Here is a 15,019-nt window from a genome sequence, read left to right as displayed (position 1 = left end):
TATCCTGCAAAGTCAGAGGGGGTACATGGGAGGGAAGTGTAGCGTCTATGAGAATCTATGAAATGTCTGGAAGGGGAGAACCAAGATTGAGGGTGGGGAGTAACTGCCTGCCTTGCCCCACTGAAGAATAGCCTGTTTCAATCTGTAACAAGAGGACACTCACCTTGAGTGCCTCCTGCTGCTGCATGCGGTACTGCAGTCCTTTTCTTGCTCCTGGTGCTCTCTGTAGATTGTTGCCTTGTTTGGTGGGTCTTCAGTGGTTTGGCCCTCTGGCCAGAACATACAGTCAAAAATGAATCCCTTTCAGGCAGCAAAGATTTCAAAAAACTGCCCGCCTGCTCTCACCAGGGCCTTCAGCCCCATCTCTGGGCCCTTTATACTCAGCCCTTTGCCGGGCTCAATGAGTCTTGTGTCTTCTTCTCAGGGCTTAGGCCACTTTGCAAGTTGCTGGTGAGGGAACCTGGGCCCATCCAGTATGGAGGGTTCCACTCCAGTGACCCTATAAACAGCACCCATGTACCGCTCACTTCAATTTGCTGCTGCTACTTCCTTGGGCTTCTTACCACCCACCCCTTTATCTTCACTGCTCACCTTAAGGTTCAAGTTCTCAGGTCCTCTCTCTCCCAGCTTAAGCTAATGCAGCCCATTGAGCTTCGTTGGACAGAGAGGAGCACCCTTCCTTGGTCTCAGCCAGGAACTGATCTGATAAGAGCCTACAGCTCCTTTTCTCAGAGCCTGCTAGACTCTGATTGGCTGCTTCCATGCATCCTCTCTAGGCAGGCCTGAAAGACCCACTTTCACTACTACTTTCTTGGGAGGGAGTATAGTAGGACCTCAGGGGCCTCCAGCAGGGGGCCATGAAAAGCCTGTCACACACAATCCCTCCAAACATAAACCAGAATCATCAACAAAACAAAACTTTGCACTGTTCTACAGCAGCACAGAAGTCTGAGATAATCATACTGATTGGACTACTTGATATTCCTGGAAAAGCCTGAATAAAATGCAATGGGATGTTTGACACTGCATACATGATTTCTAAACCAGGAAGCATTAGTGAGTGAGCGTGTGTAATTCTTTGCATCCTTGATCTGATCTAAAGGAGCGTTACTTCAACCACTGGTTAAGTGAACAAGGCTTAGTCACATAAGATTGGACTTCCTACATGAAAGAAAAAAGATTAAGGTCAATGATCAAGGAAACTTGGTGCCCACAAATATTACCTTCTGCAAACACAGTCTATTAAATGTGCACCTGCATGCATGCTGAGTAGTCTTTTACTCAGACATTAAGGCCTTTTGTGGTATCTACGTTATGTTGCTGTTAGAAACTGAACTTTCTATTTGTATCTATGTCAGAAGGAAGGTACTCTGATTAGAGAGACTTTATAGCGACGTCTAAATGCAAGTCTGACTGCCAAATACCCTTATTTTTCCCATTTAAAAAAATATCCAATGTTCATTCAGGTTGCAGTAATCCGTAACGCCACATTGCATGAATGTACCACAGCAGAGGATACTTGCAAAAGATGGCTAACAAACCAGAACAACTACACCCAGTCAAATCAGGGCTCTATGTTCCTAGAGGGAAGAGGAGCTCTGGAAGAGAAGAGCACTTCTGAGACATATGGCCAGCTGGGTGAAACAGAGGGAACACAAGCAAAAGGAGGAGGAAGGGCTGAACCACTATCTTGGAAGCTGCCACATGTGGCTCATATGCCACATAGGAGCAGAACACCGAGTCAGTCCACAAGGTAAACTCCTCTTCCCTGATGTGCAGTACCATGAGCTCTTTTCTGTGCTTCACCATTTGCTCCCATCTGGTCACACAGTCCTCTATTGTGACAATGCTCCCGAAGTCATAGGTAGGCGAATAGAGGAGACAGAAAGGCAGGTGGATAGATGTTTCTCTGGAGTTAGGCAGCACTCTGATTTATGTGGCATTTTGGAAAAAGGGTAAATTACATGGCCATCTGTTTATCTGTGCATTATGGACCACCGAGGGACCTGCCTAAGGCTAAATTTCAGGTCCAATGATGTAGACTGAACTGAAGATATAGAGGATGAAATAAATACTACAAATATTGAAATAAACCACTCCAACCCTTACAAAAGAAAAGAAATCTGAACAGAGCACACCTGACTGTCCTTTTCTACCGATGCTATTGAACTCACAGAGTGCGAGTTTCCACTCAGCCTCTAGTAACTGAGCTTCTTTCAAAGTTCCTGGTTCTTCCAAGAATGGGGAATTAGCGAGGTAGTTTTATGAAGGAGGAGCAGAATTTATAAAGCACACACTATACTTAGACAAATCCCAAGTTAGCTGATAGTCACAGCTTCAGGAAAGGACATCAAAGTTAGAAAAATAATATTGATAACCAAAATATTATTTCCTTTCATTACCTGCCTCAGCTCTATTCCACACCTACATCTTGAGGGTTTTCCCAACTTGAGTACTCACAGGAATAATGGAGAAGTCTTCCCTATACTGACTTTGACCTTTGCAGTATAGCAGTACTTCTCCTATCTACAAAGATGCACAAGAACTCGCAACAAATAGCAAGTCCTTGTAAAACTGGAGATGACAGAAATGGACATGAGCACTCAAAAAAAAAAATCTAAACATCCTACATTCTAGCCAGAAGGGCTCACATATATTATTTGCTCTGAACACCTTGTAAAGGCTCCAAACAGCTCCAATATATAACAATAAAAATACAACCAATGCATATATCTATAACTATATACGTGCACACGTACTCATATTCTCTGACTGTATTCCCCTCTTCCTCCCTTCATATGTTACTTTTGTAAAACTAAGTTCTTCGATGTAGGGACTGCATCTTGTTTTGTGTTTCAACCGTGCATAGCATACTGTGGGTGCTAATGGAATATAAATACTACAAATTTGTGGACTGAATCCAAATCCCAGGATATGTTTGGAAAAAGAGAGTCATGTTTTGCTTGTACAATTTTAGGATAATTAAAACAAAGCACAAAACTATCAGCAATCACAGTTAATTACTGTGAGGCTCTGCATTTAGCAGTAACTTGCAGTGAGGTAAATAACCAAAAGGATAACCTCTGACACCAAAAGCAGCCTTAGCAAAACAAGCACAAGAAACTTCTCAGCAGAAAATAGTAAAACTGTTGAAACATGTCACTTAACATTTCATGTCAGAACTGCAGACAGACCTAAATACACAACTAGGAACAAAAGGTAAAGTTCTAAAGGGAATTACTTAGAGGAAAGTATTTTCCTGATGGGTACCCATGGCCCGCACATATAGAAGCTTCGATGGAGCTGCCACTCCTTCCTGATCAGCTAGCTATATGGAATGATAGTGGACTGCACAAATGGAACATGAAGGTAAATGAAACAAATTTATAGAACAAAACACCTATATTTTACACAATCCTGGCCTACACAAGTGCTTTAAAGGTACACGGGTTGCTTGAGCTCTCACATGACCATGCCAGACACCAGGCTGGCCTGACATTCAAGAGGAAACAACGATAATCCAGATCCAAGCCCAAGCATTATAGAGCTGTAAAGAAGCCTAGCAACTCCCAGTGCTGCCAACTCTCACAATTTTATTGCCTGTATCATAATATTTGGTGTTTTTTCACAAACTCTCAGCTCCTGGAGTCATGTTTTCATTAAAAACGGAAGTTTCTAATCCTCGTGTTTGCTGAGGAAAGTCTAAAAATATGACCTTGAAAGGCTCAAAAAACCAAAAACCAAATAGAAGGAACACATTTATTATTTTTTAAAATATCAAGATTTTTAAGTCTAATCTTATGATTTTGAGGGAATGACAGCTCTAGCACTGGAGTAATCTCATACACAACACTAGCATGGAAGACAGGACAAGAACCTGGTGGTCTTTTTTCTTAAAGCTAATAAAAAGGTTGAGGATTTTGTTTTGGAGGGGTTTTACTCTCCCACTTTTCCCCTGATTCCTAGAGACTGGTGCAGGGCCCACCATTAGAAAAAACAGACTCCTTTCCTTTCTCATTACTCCCATGGCCATCGATTTGGTGAAGTCGTGTGAGGAACATTTTAATCCCAATTGGTCCCTTCCCTTACATCTGTTTCAGGAAGCAGCCCTCTCAAGAGTACTCCCAAGTGTATTGACATCAGGCAAGCAGGCAAGAACCAACCCTATCTCATCACATCATCATTCCTGCAGTCAGTCAGCATGAAGTTTGTGACTCTCCCTACCCTAACCCCAGAAAGAAAGTCAGATTTAGGTGATAGCATATAGATAAAATGGGCTTTACTTGATTGGTCCTGGCTATCTGAAAGAGAGTCTCTCCCTCCACCTCATGAAAGCAATATTCCAGTGAAACCATTGACCAACAGGCTAACTTGATTCCTCCCCGTGAAGTTAAAGCATCTATATATAGGCTTATGAAACTAAGGAGGGGGCATTACAACAAAAAAGCTATCTATAAATGTTTACATCTCCTACATAATTTGTACACTTGGTTATACCGAGATTGACCGGAACACAAGCTGTAAAATAAAGGAAACTTGAGAACAGTTAAACTTCTGGTGTGCTGATACCACTGCCCAACATACTGACCAAAGTTGTCTCACTGTTTCCTGCTACTGCCCCATTTGTTGTCTCTTGTCTTATACTTGGATTGTAAGATCTTTGAGGGCAGGGGCCACCTTTTTGTTCCATGTTTGTACAGCACCTGCTACTATGGAGCCCTGGTCCCTGCTGCAGCTCCTAGACATTATGATCATACAAATAAGAATTAATAATAAAATTCAAATTAATGTGTTTTAGGAATGGGATATTAGCAATTTTTTACACAATTCTGCTGTGCTTGCTTGCCCAAAACTAAAGCCGCTTAAGTGCACAAGGCAAGCAAGATTAGATTTGTTCTTGTGGTGTTGCACAAAGCCTGTTTTCAGAGGTTGATGTTGCTACGTTTATGGAAATATGGGAACCTACTCATTCACGACTTGTGAAATTCTGAGGCTGCTGAGCCCAGCCCACTGGCATGTTGTGCCCGCTTATAGCAGAGTACAGACTCTCACAATCGCTACATCCTATCTCACCCCCAGTCAGCTGCCTCTCAGCTATGTTGCTGGGAACAGAGAGGACATCCACATCACCTTTAAGTGGTTAATACACAAATATATTTTTATGAGGCGAAATTTGTGCTGGTTGTATTTTTATAAATCTCAAAAACTGATGCAACACCACTGTGTTTTATTAAGCCCAGCGGCTACCCAGACAGATTTTTTACACATTTATTTGTAATGCCCATCTCTGCTATAACTTCCATACTGAGAGGTGTTTATTTCTGCCTATCTATGGATCAGTTCTGTTATTGTTAATTGTCATTGTACCATAAATATATTCCCTTCTTCTTTGCTGGATTTTCCAATACAGCCTCTCAATATTTCCAGTATCTGTGATGGCAACAAGTGTTCCAACACATACAGAATGTTTGGGAAGGGGCACATCTTGTATATATAAAAGCATGATTATTAACTATGCATCTTTTTTCTGCAAGTCCCCATTCTTCATCTGAATTCTTGAAATTATTGAAGTTAGCTCATGGCTAACTGAAAATGTCAGTGAGATTTTAATTATTTTTCCTTTCTAATCTCCCCTCCCCTATGACATGCTGTAACTCAAAGTAGCACCCTGCAGCCCCCATATCCATCATTCCTAAATGGTTGTGATATTTCATATAAAGCATGCCATGTAAGATATCATATGAAAGGTGAAGATCTGCTGAAACCCATTGTTCTGTATAGCGTTAGCATGTATGAAGTTATAAGATTTTGCTGTATAGTTGTTATTGAAATATGTTGTAAGTTTGGGAGTTGTCCACTGTTAGTTTTTCAATGACAAAAAAGGAGGTGACCAACACTGGGGCGGGTGTTGAAAGATCATCATGATTGTTAATCAGCTGGAGAGTTGTAAACAAGGGATTTGTAATTCTGTAAAAGAGTTGCGCAAGCATCACACAATGGGGCACTGCTCTACTCTGTCTCTCAGCAAAGCCCACCAGGACATGTCTGGGCTAATATTTCCCATTTTCCAGGCACATGGACTGAGGGTATAAAACAAGGGGCAGTGGCATCATGCAGCTACCTGTCTCCTCCTCCACCTACGCTGGAAGTGACAAGAACGCTGGGAGAAAAAGGACTTGAACTGAGAGGACTGGTCCTAGGTTTAAAGGGAAAACCTGTGTATTAAGAATTGTAATCTATCTGCAACATCCAGTGGGATAAGAAAAACTGCTTGATCCAAACAGTGCCAAATCTAACAAGGTTTAAGATTTAGACTGTGCGCTTACCTTTTATTTTCTTTGGTAACTATCTCTGACCTTTTGTGCCTGCCACTTATAGTCACTTAAAATCTATCTTTCAATAGTTAATAAATCTGTTTTATATTTAACCGAAAACAGCGTGTTTTGGTTGAAGTGCTTGGGAAATATTTCAGCTCAGTTTACAAAGGCTAGTGTGTATCCTCTCCACATAGAAGGAGGGGTGGACTGGGTAATAAACGAACACCGGTCAGGCTTCTGACAAGGGCAAGATGGTTTATTCCAGGGATGCAATGCTGGGGACTTGGGAGATTTGCTGGTGCCTTTCTCTGTGTGATTCATGAGTGGCTCAGGGAGCATTGATATAATTTAGCTGGGTGTGTGGTTCCACATGCTGTTGTACTGAGTGACAACAACATCTGGAGGGCTTTGCTGCTTGTCACTAGAAGCATTGAGAGAAAAAGCCCAGTCTGGAAAGTTAAGGGGACACAATGGTACCCCACTTCGAGGATGTACCCCAGGATCCCATCACATCTCCTCAAATAAACTTATTTTTACATCACAATAAAAAAATAAAGCAACATTAGAGGCTAAATATCCAAATGATCCAAACTAACCAAATACAGACTCATCACTGCTACTTCATTTTTAACTCACTTTGCTGTCCTTTGGAGTCTCAAAACAGTGGATGGTAGATGGTGTTACATACCCTATGTGTTGCAGAGTGTTAACAGGTCATGTTAAGGCTATAGTGTGAACCTTAACCCTGCAGGTCCTTGTATTTGTAAGTTTGTATCTCAACCTTAAAATTATTTTTTAACATATATTCAGTGTATTTGTCTAAAAATCCTCTAGATTTGCAAGTTACTCTCCCAACCAGTCCTCCAAAATCTTAAACCAGTGCCAAAGCCTATTTTCTTAGCTTAAAGAAATAATTTCAGGGTTGTCAACTGATAAATTTCATTCAGGAAAATGCCATGTTCTTTACGCAACAAATTAATCTTCACTGAACTATGAATGGTAAACATAAATGTCTAAATGCACAGATTTTACATGTTGGTGCCAGGAAAGAGGTTTAGAAGAATTATCCCCTTTTTAGGTAACCCAGCTTTTAAAATTACACCCTGGAATATGCAAACAAAGAAGACTAATGAACTCAGCAGCCCATATGTTTGGTGGAGGTTGCTGAAAAGTTATGGCATGTAATGGAAAGAGACTCATTTTTCAAATGTTCTATGTAACTACCTGTGTGGGGTGAGGAGGGGGAGAATCTTCCTTCGACCTTGATTGTAACAGTTTGTTATGAAAACTCATTTCCTTTCTATTATCAGAGAACATCCTACAAAGGGTGTGTTTTCTATGTCACCTTGTAAGCATCATCCAAGCACCAGGGAGAGTTTCTCTCTCCTCTTCTAATCAAATATATGGTTTTACATGAAATGTTTGAGCATTGCTGTTACCTGCTGTGCTGCTCCTCCTGCACAGCCATTACAGCAGTGACTCTGACTGTCAACTTAGATAGCAGTTCACTCAGTAGAGCTCACCCAGGGTTTTTATCTAGCTTTCTGCTATTAAAAAGAACACAGCACATACAGGATGACATAAGAACAGCTTACGGTGCAAATTCAAGTGTCCAGATACCACAAGCACTAGATGCGTTAAAAACAGCAATGAGTAAATCGCTAATAAATAGTGTTCTCATTCCCAAGTTATGACTTTCTGCTGTGAGGTGACCAACACCAATTGCGCTTTTCAAGCATATTACTAAATAAGAATCAACATGACATTCCCCTGTAACTATACACAGAATAACCACACTCCCAAAAACATCCTGAAACATCAGGCAGTGCTACTTATTAGCCAGAACACGTATCCAGGTCTTGCTTATTGATGCAGTGCCCTCAAAGGGCAGCACACAGGCAAGGACACAAAGTAAATGTGACACCAAACTAGCTAATTACTTACCTTCAAGCTTCTTGTTTTAATTCTGTTTCCTCCTAGTCAGAGCTTGGAGCAAGACTATTAGGACTTGCCAAGAGGAGATTAAACCTGACAGTGAAAAAAAAAAAAAAAAACAACTTTGTTTAAAGGCAAAAATCTGAAATAAAATTGCCTTCAGTTCAGGCAGTGATTTCTCTCTCCCTCTCCCCCTCTCTCCAGGGCTGCTACGTAGTGGTCTATAAATATTGGCCCCAACACTTGCTCAATGCTTTACTTGCTCATGGCACAGGTCTGTGTTACTGTACACCGTGGTATTACTCAAATGAAGTTCTCAGCTGCTCAGACAAAGCCATGGATTGGCTCTCTACCCTGCAACATTCTGTCTGCCTGGAAATACCATTTTGCTGCCAGCTTTACAGATGCTGTGAGCCTTTCCTGGAGGCCCAAATCAGGCACAAAAGGGTACTTATGAGCCTTGTCTGAAGAAATATAGCTTTCTGCAAGCAGGTGGGAAAAAAGGGAGGGGAAAGAGGGAGGAACTACCTTTATTTTGGCCAAACAAACAGCATAATCTCAAACCCCCTTAACAATGCTTTATATCCAAAATATTATTCAGCTAGGATCATAAAATTACTGCATACTGTGGATGTCAAGAATTTCTGGAAAAGCATTTTCTTTAAAACTAACTTCTTGAATAAAAACAATATTGTGTTTTTCATAGACTTAAAGGTGTTTTCAGACATTCATAATTGGCAATAAAGCACCAAAAGAACACTGAGTATATTTTCACTGTGATGGAAATATACATCTTAAAGGGACCTCTGAAAATATTTGCCAACCCAGGTCAGATGCTTGGTACCCAAGACTCAGAGTGATGTTAATATACAGCATGAACAAATTAACAAAAGATACCAACAAAGATATCAACTCAAGAGCTGGGTGAAGAACGGCACTTTCATTCCAAGGAGGATTTCAAAATCTGGTTTCATTCTGGTTAGAAACAAAAACAAACACTTCTAAGTTCTCAGTGAAATGCATTCACCTCTCTCCACCCAGCTCTACTGGAAGCCCCAGCCTTCCAGGCAGACTACCCTAGAGTGAGGGACCCTGGAAGCCCCGACTTTGAAGCAACCCATCTGTCAGGCTGTCCCAGACTCAGGGAGACTGGACACCCGGGCAGCCAAGAAGCTGGGATCCTGGGAACCAGGACTCCCAAGCTCCTGGTCCCCTGTCACTCGTTAGGTGGGCTGCCAAGGAACTGGGCAGATGATCTGGAAAGAAACGAGGCAGGTTTTGAAACCTGGTTTTTATTGAAATTTCATTGAAATCAACAAGGTCCTGCAGAACTTTTTGGTTTTGATGGTCTGGCAAATTGCAATGAAAAAATGTTTTGATTACATGTTTCCAACCAGCTCTAGTATATACTTGTGGATATCATTTAAAAAAAAAGTCTAGTCAACATCAATTGTGCCACTGTACTGCCATATTCTTTATGACTTTATACAAGACCACGATTCCTATTGCACTGCTGTACAGGGAGTGTGGAAGATTCATGGTGCCCCTTAAGGTTCGGCATACACCATTTCCTGAGCACTGGAGGTGACCTATGCTGCACACCCCAAAGGTGCAAGGACCTAGAAGGCAGAGGACAGGGCTAGGAAACTACTGCTGCACACCTACAAGGATGGGGAAGAACCTTCAGTACCTCCAGAGGCATTATGTCTGTCTTTACCATATGCAGATACGTTTCCAATCACGACAGGTTGGCTGCTACATATTGGACCACGCACCCCAGTCCACCTCCAGTGGTATGAAGCCATAACTTGGGTTTTCAAATGGGAAATACCACAGTAAGTGTAAGTAGCATGTGTGGTGGTGATTGATTTGAATGATAAATATACTCCCCACTATGAATGGTCACCACTTTTCCATGACACACACATGCCTTTATTGAGACACCCCCCTCAACATTTTTTATTAACACAAAAGTTTCAGCTACAGTCAATGGGAGTTTTGGGAAGTAAAACCTAACACAATAGGCCCAATCCGATTTGACCCTCTAGGTAGTAATAGACTATAAATAATAATAGTCTGCAGGATTTTGGTTCACTTTGCAATCATGATGTTTGACATAACTTATGAGCATGGAGTTTTCATCAACCCACACCCTCACACCACATTCACTTTTATTTTTTTTAAGATGCAGTTCATAAGGTTGATTTTTGTGTGTGCCTTCATTCTTTTATTACTGCATAAGCATGAAAAATTAGGCTTCTCATTAGTCATTTGCTGATATGGTACAGATACTGCTTCGGTTTGTTAGAAAACCTCATTTTAGAAAGCTCTTCTTTGATACCACAGCACCATTTTCCTTTTAAAAAAATGTGAATTGTTCTTCCATGAGTAATCACTAACCCTTGGTGAGCTGCCAGAAGGAAGCTTTTGAAACTAATTTGCTTGTTATAAGTTTCTCATTGCTAAAAGTACTGGACAGAGCATAAATGCATTTAACTGGATGTGACAGTGTCATTTTGTCATACAGTCAACCTTTAAGCAGCCACAAACAACTCCCCAGATAACCAGAAAAACAAACAATGGCTTAATAAAATCAAGCAAGGTACTTAACTAGTAAGCACAGCTTGCCGCAGAATGTAAGACGTAAACAATTATTCTTGAACATCTATAGCTTTAGAACTTCTTGACCATCTATCGTTTTAGAATGATGTATTTTGTTAGTGACTGACACAAGAGACGCCAGCATTCACACAACATAAAGCACCAAAGACATCCATGTTTCTCTACTACTGGAAACCAAAACACAGTGCTATTAACCATTAGCCATTTAATAGATAAAACTGAACAAAAATTAAGAGCAGGAAACCATAAATGTGATGGAAATAAATTGTGTTAGAAAAAGCTTAATTTTTAATAAAACATTCTGAAAGGTCCTAAAGCAGTTGATGAACTACATAGCAGTGCCACCACCGATGTTCACTCACTGCTGAAGGCCAGCTGCCAAGAAGACAACAAGGGTATAGAAATTTGCACAAGGACATAGAGTTTGTGGTGTGTCAGGGTGTGGTGTGGGCTTAGGTGTCATTTTAAGCCAAGGGTTAATGGGCAAATTCCTAATTCTTTTACTAAAATGCGGTGGGATCGAAATCCATTGTGACAAAGTTCTGTCCTTGCCTCCGTGGGTCCCGCGTTCCTGGCGGATTTCGCTAGCCTCAGAGGCTCACTGTGACCCTCCACGTAACCCTTCTTTCTCTAGAGATAAGGGTCACAGTCTACTGAGCCATTTTCATCATAAGCCAGTGAGGGAGGTGAGGAGAAGTTATCCTTCCTTGCACAGTCTCTGTTGTCTCCCAGTCTCAGTCATTAATCAGGGGGCAAAAGGGGGGGGGAGCCCGGGCCCACCCTCTATTCCAGGCTCCAGCCCAGGGACCCTAATAGTATCAGCTATGGTAGCTGACCTTTTAGAAACATGGCATGTACAATTCCCTGGGCTACTTCCCCCACAGCAGCCCTCACTTCCTCAAGCTCCACTTCACTCTTACCTCAGGGTCTCCTTCCTTGTGCCTGATATGGTGTGTACTACTCAGCCTCTCCAACAGCGCAACTTCCTCCCACAGCTCCGACATGCACACCCACCTGACTAACTGGGAGGCTTTTAACTAGTTTCAGTCAGCCCCTGATTCGCTTCAGGTGTCCCTATCAACCTAGCTTTCTCCCTGCCTTCTGGAAAGTTCTTAATTGGCCCCAGGTGTCTTAATTGACCTGGAGCAGCTGCCATTTCACTTATCCTGGTACCAGGGATTTGTTTAGCCTGGAGCTAATATATCTATCTTCCACTACTCTTCCATAGCCATCTGGCTTTGCCCCGTCACACCATGCAAACAAACAAAACCTCTGTAAGGTCCCATTTGTGCTTGAGAATGCACTGGCTGATTAGTCTTCGCTTCCAAGCATGGTTTATTCAACTACCAAGAATAAAGGCTTGCCCAAGCCAGGGTCCATTCCCAACCAATACATGGAGAAGTTGATCACTAAGCTTGAGAAGCAAGATTTTATTTACTTAATCCCCCATCCAGCACTCAAGCAGCTGGTTATCCTAATCCTTGTCAGAGAATTATGGTGCAGAGAATTTGAGTACCGTGCCCCACAGCGGAATGAGTTGTTGTTATTCTCCTGCTCTTGCAAGGTATCATGGCTGCCTTTTCTTATTTAACTAGAGGAGAAACAAATCCTCTACTGGCTTTTCTGTTAGACACTGTTGTTGCTGTATTCAAATCTCATATCTGCGTGCACACAACATATAAATTGGGCATTCATTTGGGTACCACAGGAATGCTTCTTTGAGCTACTGAATACCTCCTACCAAATCTTTACTGACAAGAGAAGTTTGGGCCTGTTATAGGATAATAACAAGGGCAAGAGAACACACTGGAGGAAGCCTCAATAAACTATGATATATTTATATCTATATTTATAGAGCTATGATTTGGATTCCTTCATACATCAACCGCAACTTACTCATGAAGTCATTGAAACTAACCACATTGCACAGAGCTGAGCATGTGCACAAGTCATTGCCCCAATCAGGCCTATAGTTTGCAAAAGTAGTAAAGTGTAGTAATCAGTGACATTGAAAAAGAAAAGTGAAGGTTGCATTATCACCTTTTACTTGAATTTCGGAAGCTTAAATAATCTTGTGATTTAAAAATGTATTAATCTTTGGATAATGTTACTTTAGTTGAAGACCTCAAAATTTAATCATGAGACCCAGCATCAAAACCTGAATTCAATCACTCTTAACAGTTGGACTGACTAGATTCACCTAAAAGGTGATCAATCGTTTCAGCACTTCAAGAAAGAAATTAATGAAAACAAAATAAATTAATATCTTAAAATCATATAGGATGGCACATAATCAGGACAGCATGTGGATAAAAGTGTATACGCAAAATTCTCAGTTATCAATTGCTTCTAGGTCTGGCAGCCTTTTATGGGCTTCTACAATATGGAAACAAGATTCTTTTTAAAAATCTTTTTTTTTAAATATACGTAATGGTCCTTGTTGCTAGTGTTAAGTAACATTTTTAAATGAAAAACTGGTGGTATATTGACTTCAGCTTATTTAGGAAGGGAAAAGAGGAGGAATTATTTGCATAATTAAGAAAAGCAATATAAGGAAAAATTGTTTCCAGTAATACTATAAAACCAGAAGACTGTAACAGAGAATAAGAACAGGATTTAGCCAACAAGCCTGGGTTTGGCAAATGAAAACTAGTTAACATGTTGAAAAATTTCAAACATTCTATATATTTTTTAAACATCTTATTCTATTTTCTTGTATTACTTTTGCTAGGATACTGTAAATTCATGCTAAAAATTCTAATATATTGAAAAATAGTTCAGAATTTGGTAACAACAAAAGCACCCATAATATTCTTGGAAACCGTCTTTACAAACTCTACTTCCATAGGGAAATTAAATCACCCCTAAGTTAAATACCCCTTTATATATGTGCATCTACCTTTCAAAGTGCAAACTGTTAGCTGGGTCTTCTCATTCTCTGTAATGAAGTAAGAAAGTTAAGAGATTACAATTTTAGCTGTGTTTAATGAAGAGTCCGACCCCCAAAAAAGATTCCTCTCAAATAGAAAGAATATTCTAATAGAGATTATGGGTCCGATCCTGCAAAATACTTGGAACTCATTTGAAGATATCTAATTTATAGACACCTGCAGCTATGTGACGAACTATTGTGCTACCTTTCAATATCTCATTGTAATCCGATAATTTAACAAGTACAAGTTGATCTTGTTTGAGTTACACCTTGAATTCATTCCTATTCCTTGTTTTTAACATTTGTAGCAGCCAAAATGCCTGATGTTACAAAAAATTTAGGGTATCCCACAGAAACTTAATTCGACTGGGGCTTACCTGTAACGGTCAGTAGCCACATTTTTTGGTTTTAAACCAGGAGGCTAACCAAAGATGTTTGTGTACAATTTTGTCATTAAGCAGGCTATGTTGTAAGAGAGATCTGATGTTCCCTTATAGCTATAAATCCAAGATATTAATCTTCCACAACCCTTTTTGCTGTTTTCTCTGATTAATACATGTTGTAGAATCTTCAGTGGAAACTCCAGGGAAGTTCCTTGAACAGGTTATTGAAGTAAAATGACCAACCACTATGATATTCCATCATGCTACCTTGCAATAGGCCAAGAAAAATAAAAAAATAAGTGCCCCTCCGTTTTTTTGCAATGTAGCAGAAAACTTAGGAGAATGTGTTTTAACCACACAAGCACATCTGTCATCTAGAATGGATGCATGTTCAAATGGAGAGGATGTGTAACTGTGATTAGTCTGAGTTTTTATGGTCTTCATCTTATGGCCTACCCTTGCGCACATATTACATGATCAGAAAGAAGTGAAACAACTACGCAAGATATTCAGGGAACATGAGCACAGTTATGTGGGTGAGGTTTGAGGAATTTAAGGACAAAACCCAAGGACTGGCGAAACAACAACTACAAACAGTCAATACTTTCATTGTTTCAGCAGCACAGGGCAAGTGATCATTCAGTATAATGAGTCATGTACTATATCCAGAAAGTAGTTCTGACAATGATCCATCCTTGTCAAATTACTATTTTTTATTTTTCCAACTTGTTGGCCCATGACCAAAGAAGTTTGATTCTGAAGATTAGGCTTAGTGTCAATGGGTGCTAGTGTCTCTCAACAGTAACATATTATATATATTTAATGTTTTA

General features: G+C 40.5%; 1 protein-coding gene across 5 annotated transcripts in view; it reads right to left on the bottom strand.

Moving 5' to 3' along the window:
* BMPR1B (bone morphogenetic protein receptor type 1B) overlaps positions 1-15,019 on the bottom strand; it is a 381,540-nt gene that overhangs the window by 193,910 nt on the left and 172,611 nt on the right. For 3 of the 5 annotated variants that reach the window (XR_006280595.1, XM_038400136.2, XM_038400139.2), the window contains exon 4: positions 8,262-8,345. The exons of 1 other annotated variant lie outside the window; for it this stretch is intronic. The gene's annotated coding sequence lies outside the window, so the exon portion shown is untranslated. Of the gene's footprint in view, positions 1-7,756; positions 7,865-8,261; positions 8,346-15,019 lie in introns of all 5 variants that reach the window. One more of the 5 variants, XM_043512644.1, reaches the window with a different exon arrangement.

The sequence above is a fragment of the Dermochelys coriacea genome, chromosome 4, assembly GCF_009764565.3.
Source record: "Dermochelys coriacea isolate rDerCor1 chromosome 4, rDerCor1.pri.v4, whole genome shotgun sequence".
NCBI classification, from domain to species: domain Eukaryota; kingdom Metazoa; phylum Chordata; order Testudines; family Dermochelyidae; genus Dermochelys; species Dermochelys coriacea.
The sequence above is the reverse complement of the archived record's forward strand: the minus strand, read 5'-3'. Positions and strand labels throughout refer to the sequence as shown.